We start from the raw sequence: 9711 nt of genomic DNA, 5'->3' as shown, positions 1-9711 counted from the left end.
CCATACAGCCCCCCTGTAGATAACGCCATACAGCCCCCCTGTAGATAACGCCATACAGCCCCCCTGTAGATAGCGCCATACAGCCCCACCTGTAGATAGCGCCATACAGTCCCCCTGTAGATAACGCCATACAGCCCCCCCTGTAGATAGCGACATACAGCCCCCCCTGTAGATAACGCCATACAGCCCCCTTTGTAGATATCTACAGGGGGGACTTTTTGGCGTTATCTACAGGGGGGCTGTATGGCGTTATCTGCAGAGGGGGCTGTATGGCGTCATCTACAGAGGGGGCTGTATGGCGTCATCTACAGAGGGGGCTGTATGGCGTTACCTACGGGGGGGCTATATGGCGTTACCTACAGGGGGGGCTGTATGGCGTTACCTACAGGGGAGACTGTATGGCGTTATCTACAGGGGGGACTGTATGGCGCTAATGCCATAAGTCCCCCCTGTAGGGTACGCCATACAGCCCCCCCTGTAGGGTACGCCATACAGCCCCCCCCTGTAGGGTACGCCATACAGCTCCCCCTGTAGGGTACGCCATATAGCCCCCCCTGTAGGGAACGCCATACAGCCTCCCCCTGTAGGGAACGCCATACAGCCCCCCCCTGCAGGGTACACCATACAGCCCCCCCCTGTAGGTTACGCCATACAGCAACCCCCCAAAAAAATGCCACCCACAGTGTGTGCTACAAATAACATGCATCCCCTATCCACAGGATAGGGGATACATGTGTGATCGCTGGCATTGATAGGGAGAACAGGGGACTGAAAGTCCCCCAAGTTCTCCATGACTAACCTCTGACTTCCGGGGTCTGCGCAGCTCAATAAAAATGAAAGGAGAGCGGGTCACGCAGGCGCACAAGCGCGCCCGGCGCTCCATTCATTTCTACGGAGCTGCCGACACAGACCCCGGAAGTCCGAGGTTTGTGATGGAGAACTTCAGGGGACTTTCAGTCCCCCGTTCTCCTTATCGCTGCCAGCGATCACACATGTATCCCCTGTCCTGTGGATATCCTGTGGAGAGGGGATACATGTCTTTTGTTTAATGGCAGAGCGGGGAGATACCTCCCTGCTCTGCCGTAGTCTTCAGTGACTTCCCGCTGTAGCAGCCATAGCGGCTGCTAGCGGAGCCTCCGGCCATGGTGGGGGCCCGTTCCGGCGGGCGACACAGGCCCCCTCATGCCACGGGCCCCGTAGCAGCCGCTACGGCTGCTACGGCGGTAGTTACGCCACTGGCCAGCGCCCATTACTAAAGAGGTAGAAATAAAGTTTAAAAAAAATACAAAGATATAGAAAAAAATATTTTATTGAAATAAAAAAAAAACATGCAACCCTCGTTAACCATTTTATTTAAAATAAAAAAAAGTCGTTATCGAAGTAGCCCTCAAATCCGACATAGTCCAACAACCGAATCTGTAAAAAAATCACAAACACAAAAAAAAAACATTAGTAACACATGTGGTGGGCTTAGATACAGGGCCCATGTGTGATACGGTCTGTTGGACCCTGTACCTAAGCCTACCATGTGGTAGGCTTAGATACAGGACCCCAGCAGACAGTAACGTTTTACTTACCCTTATCTTCGGCTCTGGGCACAGCAAAGGTCCTGACGCCATCCAGCATCGCGACGTTGTGCGCGGTGCACAGCGCACAACGACGTCATGATGCGAAAAAGACGTCAGGACCTAAGCTGCGCTCAGGAACAAGGAGGGTAAGTATATTGTTACTATACTAACAGGGGCCCTATTAAACTATTAACAAACATAGATTTAATGTTAGGAGTGGCTTCATGAAACATAGTGTATCTCGCCATTGTGCCACTGAACACAATTGCAATTTTGACACCATTACTGTTACCCCCATTGAGAAAATACCTATAGACATATCTAATAGGTTCATTAGACTGAAGCAAAGGGAAAACTTTTGGATATATTAATTGGGGACATTGTATCCAAATGGTCTCAATGACATTACAGAGTCTGCACTGGACTAACGACACTATATATTTATTTATTTATTTGTTTATTTACTCATTTTCATTTCTGTTCCATGTACTATGAGTGTTGTGCATATTATTATTGCTAACATCATTATCCCTCTTTTTTCTTCCAAAAAATAAAAAAATTAACAATTTTTTTTCTTCCAAATGTTCATATTTGAAATGTTGATAATGTATATATATATTTTCCAATCTATCGTTTTTGCAGTTAGCTTACCCTCTGTTAATTTATTTCACTTTATATTGTCCATATGGCATTTTTCAATTTACTTATGACACCCCCATTCTGAACAATTATCCGATTAATCATGGTAAGATTCTACTTGCCTATACGTCTTTGTCCTGTCACTTTTGCTTCAATCATTCAGCGCTGGGAGATAGTGCGTTCTATTTTTGATTTGAACCGTCCCGGCCACCGTAGCTGCTAGCGGTCATTATGACCACATTTTCTGATCTGTCTGATCTATTATCTATTTGTCTAAAACCATATATTTACGGTCTTTAAAATACAAATTTAAGTTATTGTGGCTCCGGCTATACCTCCCCTTTCGTCCGGCTCTTCGAGCATACTATTTGCGGTTTGCGTTCCATTATGCGTTCCACTAGTTCATTTACCTCTTCTGCCATCGTATTGTTTATGATCTCCTTGACAACGCCCGATGTTTTCCTTTGCATGGACTATATCACCGCTCTACGCGTATGTTTCTTTTCTTTCTTTCAATATTTCATCTATTCCTGATACCGTGTTATTATATAGTTCTATTATGTAATACTTGAATTCTTTGTGCACACAGTTAGTTTTTATTGTATTAACGATGTGAAAAAATCTTTTTACTCCGGTTTTTACTGTTCTAATTCCACTATATATTAACTATCCATCGTTTTAGATCATGTTAGCCACTTATTAGAGACTATTCTATTCTATTTATTAAGTTGTTTTAAACTATTTATCAATGTGATGCTGTTGAACTCTGACCTGCTGTTTTGGCGTTTTTTTTGACCAGGAGGCTGGTCTGAATTGGCCCAATTAGGTTGTCATCAATTTTGTGTGTGTGTGTATATATATGTGCCTATTTACTGTCCTTGTGACATGCCTGATGAAGACGCCGGTACGGCGTCGAAACGCGTAGCATCCTTTGTATCATTTACATTAAATTATCATCCAACCTACTCAGCAGCGCCGTTTCATCCAATTTTTTATAATTTTATTACTACTGTTTGGCATCTCCATGGGAGTTTTGCGTTGGGATTGGCAGCAGCTTCGTATTGCAATTACATGCCAGTAATTTGCAGCCTCTAAGGTAAGCATTTATGTGCATTTTTGCTCATTTTTTACGCATTGATCCACACAATTGGCGCCGTGTCCTTTTTTGCTTTGTTTCAGTATTGACAATAGGAGGCAGACAAAAATTTTCCCGCGGCGCTCAATGACCGCGGCTGAAAAACGCAGCAAAAAATGCGGCAAAACGGCGTGCATGCAGGTGAAAATCTTTTCTGCCTGCAAAAAAACTCAGTTTGAACACGGCCTTAAGGCTTCAGTATAGGTGTTGGGGAGTTCACACTGAGGTTTATGGCATGCTTTTTGACGCCGAAACCATGTTGGAAACCGCGGCAAAAAACGTCAAAGCGCTTCCCATTGATTTCAATGGGAGGCAAAGGTGTTTTTTTCTTGCTTGCGTTAAAAAGAAGCGTAATGCCCTTTCTTCGGGCGTTTCTGTCTCTGACCTCCCATTGACATCAATGTCAGGCAGAAAATGCGTTTTTCTCTGCGTTTTTCACCCCTCAAAGTATTCAAAACAGCATTTAGAAAGTTTCTTAACCCTTTAGACGTTTCACAAGAATTAAAGCAAAGTAGAGGTGAAATTTACAAAGTTTATTTTTCTTTGCAGAAATACATTTTTAATCCATTTTTTTTTGTAACACAGAAAGTTTTACCAGAGAAATGCAACTCAATATTTATTGCCCAGATTCTGCAGTTTTATAAAGTATCCCACATGTGGCCCTAGTGTGGTAATAGACTGAAGCACAGACCTCAGAGGCAAAGGAGCACCTAGAGCAGGGGTCGGGAACCTATGGCTCGCGAGCCAGATATGGCTCTTTTGATGGCCGTATCTGGCTCGCAGACAGGGCTCCTACCTGTCTATGGGAAGGATGCATGCACCGCGCTCCATCAGCCCGTGCACCGCGCTCCATCAGGCCGCGGTGCACGCTGATATTGGTAGTTCTTTGATGGCCTGATAAGCATTGGCGGCAGTGGTGAGCGGCAGGGAGCATGGACTACATTTCCCATAACTCCCTGCATAGCCGCGCCGTCTGCAAGCACGCACCTGCGTCCCCTAGAATGCCAGCTTCCAGTCATGCGCAGGAAAAAGAAGAAGCCAGACTGCTGGACTGATGTCATGCATCGCAAGCTCACAATGTAAGTTATTTATTTAATTTTTTTACTGCTAATTACCATTGTTTCAGTCCAGTTGTGGCTTTATACAGCAGGGAGGAGCATTCCTTGCTGTACTAAGTGAACATTGGAGCGATTGATCTGTCAATGGCCCTTTAAACATATTGTACGGCTCTCGCGGAATTATATTTCAAAATATGTGGCGTTTACGGCTCTCTTAGCCAAAAAGGTTCCTGACCCCTGACCTAGAGGATTTGGGGGGCTTCTTTTTATTAGAATATATTATAGGCACCATGTCAGGTTTGAAGGGCTCTTGCAGTGCCAAAACAGTGGAAATTCCCCAAAAGTGACCCCGTTTGGGAAGCTACACACCTCAAGGAAATTATCTAGGGGTATATTGAGCATTTTCACACAGCAGTTTTTTTGCAGAAATTATTGGAAGTAGCCCGTGAAAATGAAAATCTATATTTTTTCCACTAAAACGTAGGTTTAGCTAATTTTTTTTTCATTCCCACAAGGACTAAAGAAGAAAAAGCACCACAACATTTGTAGAGCAGTTTCTCCTGGGTAAAGCAGTACCCAACATGTGGTCATAAACGGCTGTTTGGACACACGGCAGGGCTCAGAATGGAAAGAGCACCATTTGGAGTACAAATTTAACTTGAATGGTTTGCGAAGACCATGTCACATTTGCAAAGCCCCTGAGTAGCCAAAACAGTGGAAACCCCCCAAAAGTGACTCCATTTTGGAAACTACACCCCTCAAGGAATTTATCTAGGGGTATAGTGAGCATTTAAAAAAAAATGATTGAATTAAAAATCCATGGATGTGTGATAAACTTTGAGGCACTCCTTTATACAAAGGCCAGGTTTGTCGAGGCAGGTGTCGCACTGATAAATGTAGTATTTTCTTCTCCCCCTTTTGTAACACTACACCTTTTTTGGGTCCTCCCCTTTTTACCAGTGGAGGGGATTTCGCCAGGAAAGTGTTGCCCTGGTACAATACGTGGACCATCGCTTCTAGAAGTACTTGGGGCCCTCCCCTTACTGGTTCCCAAATGCAAGGGCCTTGATCACCGCCTCTTGAAACTGAAGGAATATCCCTGTCTGGCCTGCACATTGGTATAGCACGTAAGCGTTATACAATACCATCTGTACCATGTGCACGGCCAGCTTTTTGTACCACACCTTTGTTTTCCGCATGGCACCGTACGGCTTCAGTACTTGATCAGAGAGATCAACCCCTACCATGCACTTATTGTAGCCGAGGATGCAATCTGGCTTTGGGGTCATTGCAGTGCTACCTCGGACAGGGACATGGGTGCTGCCGATACCGTGTACTGTGGTTAACATAAGGTTGTCCCTCTTGTCCTTATACTTGACCAGCAACATGTTCTCGCTATGTAGTGCCCTGCTTTCTCCCTTAGGGGTTGCCCAATCAGAGTTTTAGTGAGGCCTCTCTGGTTTTTGCGCAAGGTGCCACATGCTGCAGTACTTCTGGTGGAAAGGCATTTAAATAGTGGGATGCTGGTATAGAAGTTATCCACGTAAAGGTGATAACCCTGGTCCAGCAGTGGGTGCACCAAATCCCACACTAGTTTTGCACTAACTCCCAGGACAGGGGGGCATTCTGGAGGTTCTATCCTGGTGTCTTTCCCTTCATAAACCCTAAACCTGTAGGTGTACCCTGTGATTCCCTCACACAGCTTGTACATTTTAATTCCATACCTCACCCTCTTGCTTGGCAGGTATTGGCAGAATTTTAGTCTACCCTTTAAATGTACAAGGGACTCGTCTATTGCAATGTTCTTTTCGTGGGTGTAAGCTTCTTGAAATTTGGTGCAGAAATAATGATTGGCCTGATTTTGTGGTCATATGTGGGTTCATCATTATAATGGAAAATATTCAGAATGATTTAAAAACGTGTCCGGGTCATTGCCATGCAGTATAATGGGGTGTTGTATAAAATGTCTGCATTCCAGTATTGCCTAATCTCTGGCTTTTTTTTTACTAAGCCCATATATAGGACAAGGCCCTAAAATGTTATCATCTCCGCTGCCTCTATAGGGGTCGACCTAGCAAATGATGACGTGGGGTTTTGGGCTAAAAATTGCTGGAAGTATAAATTTGTCTGGGCCACGATTAAATTAACAAAATTCTAAGAGAAAAAGTGCTTGAAATAGTCAATTTCTGTGAGGCCTACAGTCTCAAATCGAATTCTTGAGCTGCCTATGAAATCTTGAGTGTGAGGCTCATAATTATCAGGGGGTGGGTCCCACATGGTGTCACTCATTTGGGGGGTTGCTTTAGCAGATGTCCTGGGGCGACTTTGCAGGGGTTCCTCATCACTGGATGAGGAGGATGATGAGGAGGAGGAAGTCAAGAGGAATGGGGCTCTTTCCTCTGCTCCTTCGATGGCCGATTTAGTGTCAGAGGCGAGGATGGCGTATGCCTCTTCGGCTGAATAGACCCTTTGGGATGATTGGGAAATTTTTTATTAGGGGGGTATTTAGTGCTTCAACACGTGTAATACTGAATTTATTTTTATAGAGGGTGGTTGTGTGTTGTGCTTTTACACGTGTATATGAAATTTATAGGAAAAAAAAAAGGAAGTGGTGAAAAAGAAGAAAGGAATAAGAAATTATTATTTATTGAACGTCCAATATAGAAATGTAAAAAAAATTGAGCTACAACTGTGTTACTACACTATAAAAAAAAATTAGTGACCGAACTTCAGTTAAAAAAACCTGAATGTATGTCACTAAACAGACGCTAACTATAAGCTGTAAATGTATTCCAAAACTGTATAAAAAATATATAGCTATAACTTCTGCTATATATTTTTTTTACAAAACGGACGTCAGTAAACGTCCGCTACTCTACCGCTGCTCTTTTTTTTTTTTACAGTTTTATAAAAACAAATTACCACTGAGGCTGATTATAGACTCAGCACTCAGTGGCCGCAGAGCGCACGCAAAAAAAAGGAGCAGTAAAAAAAAGGTGCAGTAAAAAAAAGGCCAAAAATGTAAATAAAGTCTGGGTTTTGCGAATGCCAGGAGAACGTTACCTGCCTGACTGCACTGTGCCAACTTTTAAAGTTTGGTAAAGGAGGGATAATGTTATGGGGTTGTTTTTCAGGAGTGGCCTAGGCCCCATAGCTCTAGTGAAGGGAAATCTTAATGCTTCAGCATACCATGACATTGGATAATTGTATGCTTCCAACTTTGTGGAAACAGTTTGGGAAATCCATTTTCTGTTCCAGCATAACTGTATCCCAGTGCACAAAGCAAGGTCCATAAAGGCTTGGTTGGGTGAGTTTGGTGTGGAAGAACTTGACTGGCCCGTACACAGACCTGAACTGAACCCTATCGAACAACTTTGGAATTAAATAGAATGTAGATTGTGAGCCAGGCCCTCTCGTCCAACATCAGTGTCTGACCTCACAAATGTTCTTCTGGGTGAAAGGGCAAAAATTCCCACAGACACACTCCAAAATCCTGTAGAAATCCTTCCCAGAAAAGTGGAAGCTGTTTTAGCTGCAAAGGCTTCAACTACATATTAATGCCTATGGATTTAGAATGGGATGTCATGAAAGCTCCTGTAGGTGTAATGTGTACGTGCCCCAATACTTTTGCCCATATATTACTCATTAGCATAGGAAAAACTGAAAATTAGAGAGAGAACCTGCGGAGGGGAAATCTGCTAAAAAAAAAAAATGCAGAATACAAGTCATATAATGGCCAGAATTTGTATTATTTCTCATGTAAACAGATATGATAGCTTATTCACCTGAAACGTAGGGTACGCTTTAATGATCTTTTTTTATTTTTCAGTAAAACTGTAGTAGGTTCAATCTTGCAAAGATGCAGCTGTTTCTTCATGAATATGGTTTTCACATTCCCTTTGTCCCAAAACAGAAATAGATAAAAAAATTTAGGATGCGTAATTAGATTCCAGATTCCAAAACGTGCAAAGATGTGTCAACTTTGATACATTTTATTACTTACATTATACTCAATAGGGCTCAATTTGAAATTCAACAGAACTACTTCCAATATACATTTAATCATTAAAAGGCTAACAAGATTGCCTCATTAGATGTGAAGATGCCTGCATAGCACAAAAAATAGAATGATTAATATTCAACCTAATTTATTACCTACCAGATTGTTTCATTAGCCTGTTTAAGCCACCCAATCAGCATACCTTTCTTATTGTCAATGCAAATTGTATAATTGTATCTGAAAATGTAGTTATATATTTGTAGATTTGCAACCAATGGTGAATACTCGGTGTGATGATAAATGAATAAGAACGACTTGGAGATTACTCATAATAATAAATTAGCAGTTTCCTTTATTTTCTCCAAGTTCGCATTGCAATTTTTCCAGCAGAATCAATATGATAAAACAGCTGAATGACACAGAGAAACTAAATGCTGGTGGAAAGAGTATTAAGCAAACATTTGACAGTGATCTACAAGTTATAAGAGTTCAAAACAACTTTCCAAGATTTGTTGAGTCTGTCTCGGATTCATGGCAGCGTCCTGAAGCGCCACACATCTTACCTGATAGATGAGATGAATCATAGATCACTTCTCCCTGACAGAACTCTCCAGTGATATCTGTAGACAGTGGCACAAGAAGACATAGCTACATTTAAGTAGATACTGATTTGTTGCCAAATTGTAAGTTCCTGACAGTGGAGTAAAGCGGCCATAAAGGAGATAAGTTTGTTGTATATGGTTCATTTGTAAGACCACGGCTTTAGCAGTATGAACTCTGTAGGCACTATTATTTGGCAAACATAATTTTATGGGTAATTTCATGTAGTAGACACAATAGGATAGCACAATATGAGGATATTACTTGGTTGGCACTGCTATTTGGCCTATAGTACTGTGGCACTGCAGTGGACAATGCCAGCAAGGTGGCTTTTGTCACGGCGCGGAGTGTGGACCCACTGGGCCGTACCGCATAGCAGGATAGCAGCTGGCCAAACAGGTATAATGCAATGTCTATAGTCCAGAGTACCTGAGGTAATGTAGACAGCAGCGGTGGATACAGGCTAAGATGAAGCTCCGACAGCAGACAGACACCCGGCGGAGTGCGGCACAATAGATGCAGCGGAAGGCATGACACGACTCCAACTCTTGAAGGTACAGAGGCACGGTAGCACGGGATACAGGGTACAGGCAGCAGGAACAGGTAACACTGGGAACAGGAAAACACTAGGAAACCATATTTTGCAAGGACAAACTTAAGATAACACAACAATGCTCAGGCAAGGATCGAGAGGGCAGAGTCCCTTTTATA

The 9711-nt window shown here is 42.9% G+C and overlaps 1 long non-coding RNA gene across 1 annotated transcript; it reads right to left on the bottom strand.

Moving 5' to 3' along the window:
* Positions 1-1332: 1332 nt before the first annotated feature.
* Positions 1333-9023, bottom strand: LOC142740815 (uncharacterized). Its single transcript, XR_012880886.1, has 4 exons — positions 8964-9023; positions 8404-8506; positions 8186-8297; positions 1333-1416 (listed from the first exon to the last, which is right to left on the bottom strand). It is a non-coding gene; the product is annotated as an uncharacterized LOC142740815 (long non-coding RNA).
* Positions 9024-9711: the final 688 nt, after the last annotated feature.

This window comes from Rhinoderma darwinii, chromosome 2, assembly GCF_050947455.1.
Source record: "Rhinoderma darwinii isolate aRhiDar2 chromosome 2, aRhiDar2.hap1, whole genome shotgun sequence".
In the NCBI taxonomy this organism is placed as follows: domain Eukaryota; kingdom Metazoa; phylum Chordata; class Amphibia; order Anura; family Rhinodermatidae; genus Rhinoderma; species Rhinoderma darwinii.
Note: the sequence above shows the minus strand (reverse complement) of the source record. Positions and strands in the feature narration are given on the sequence as shown.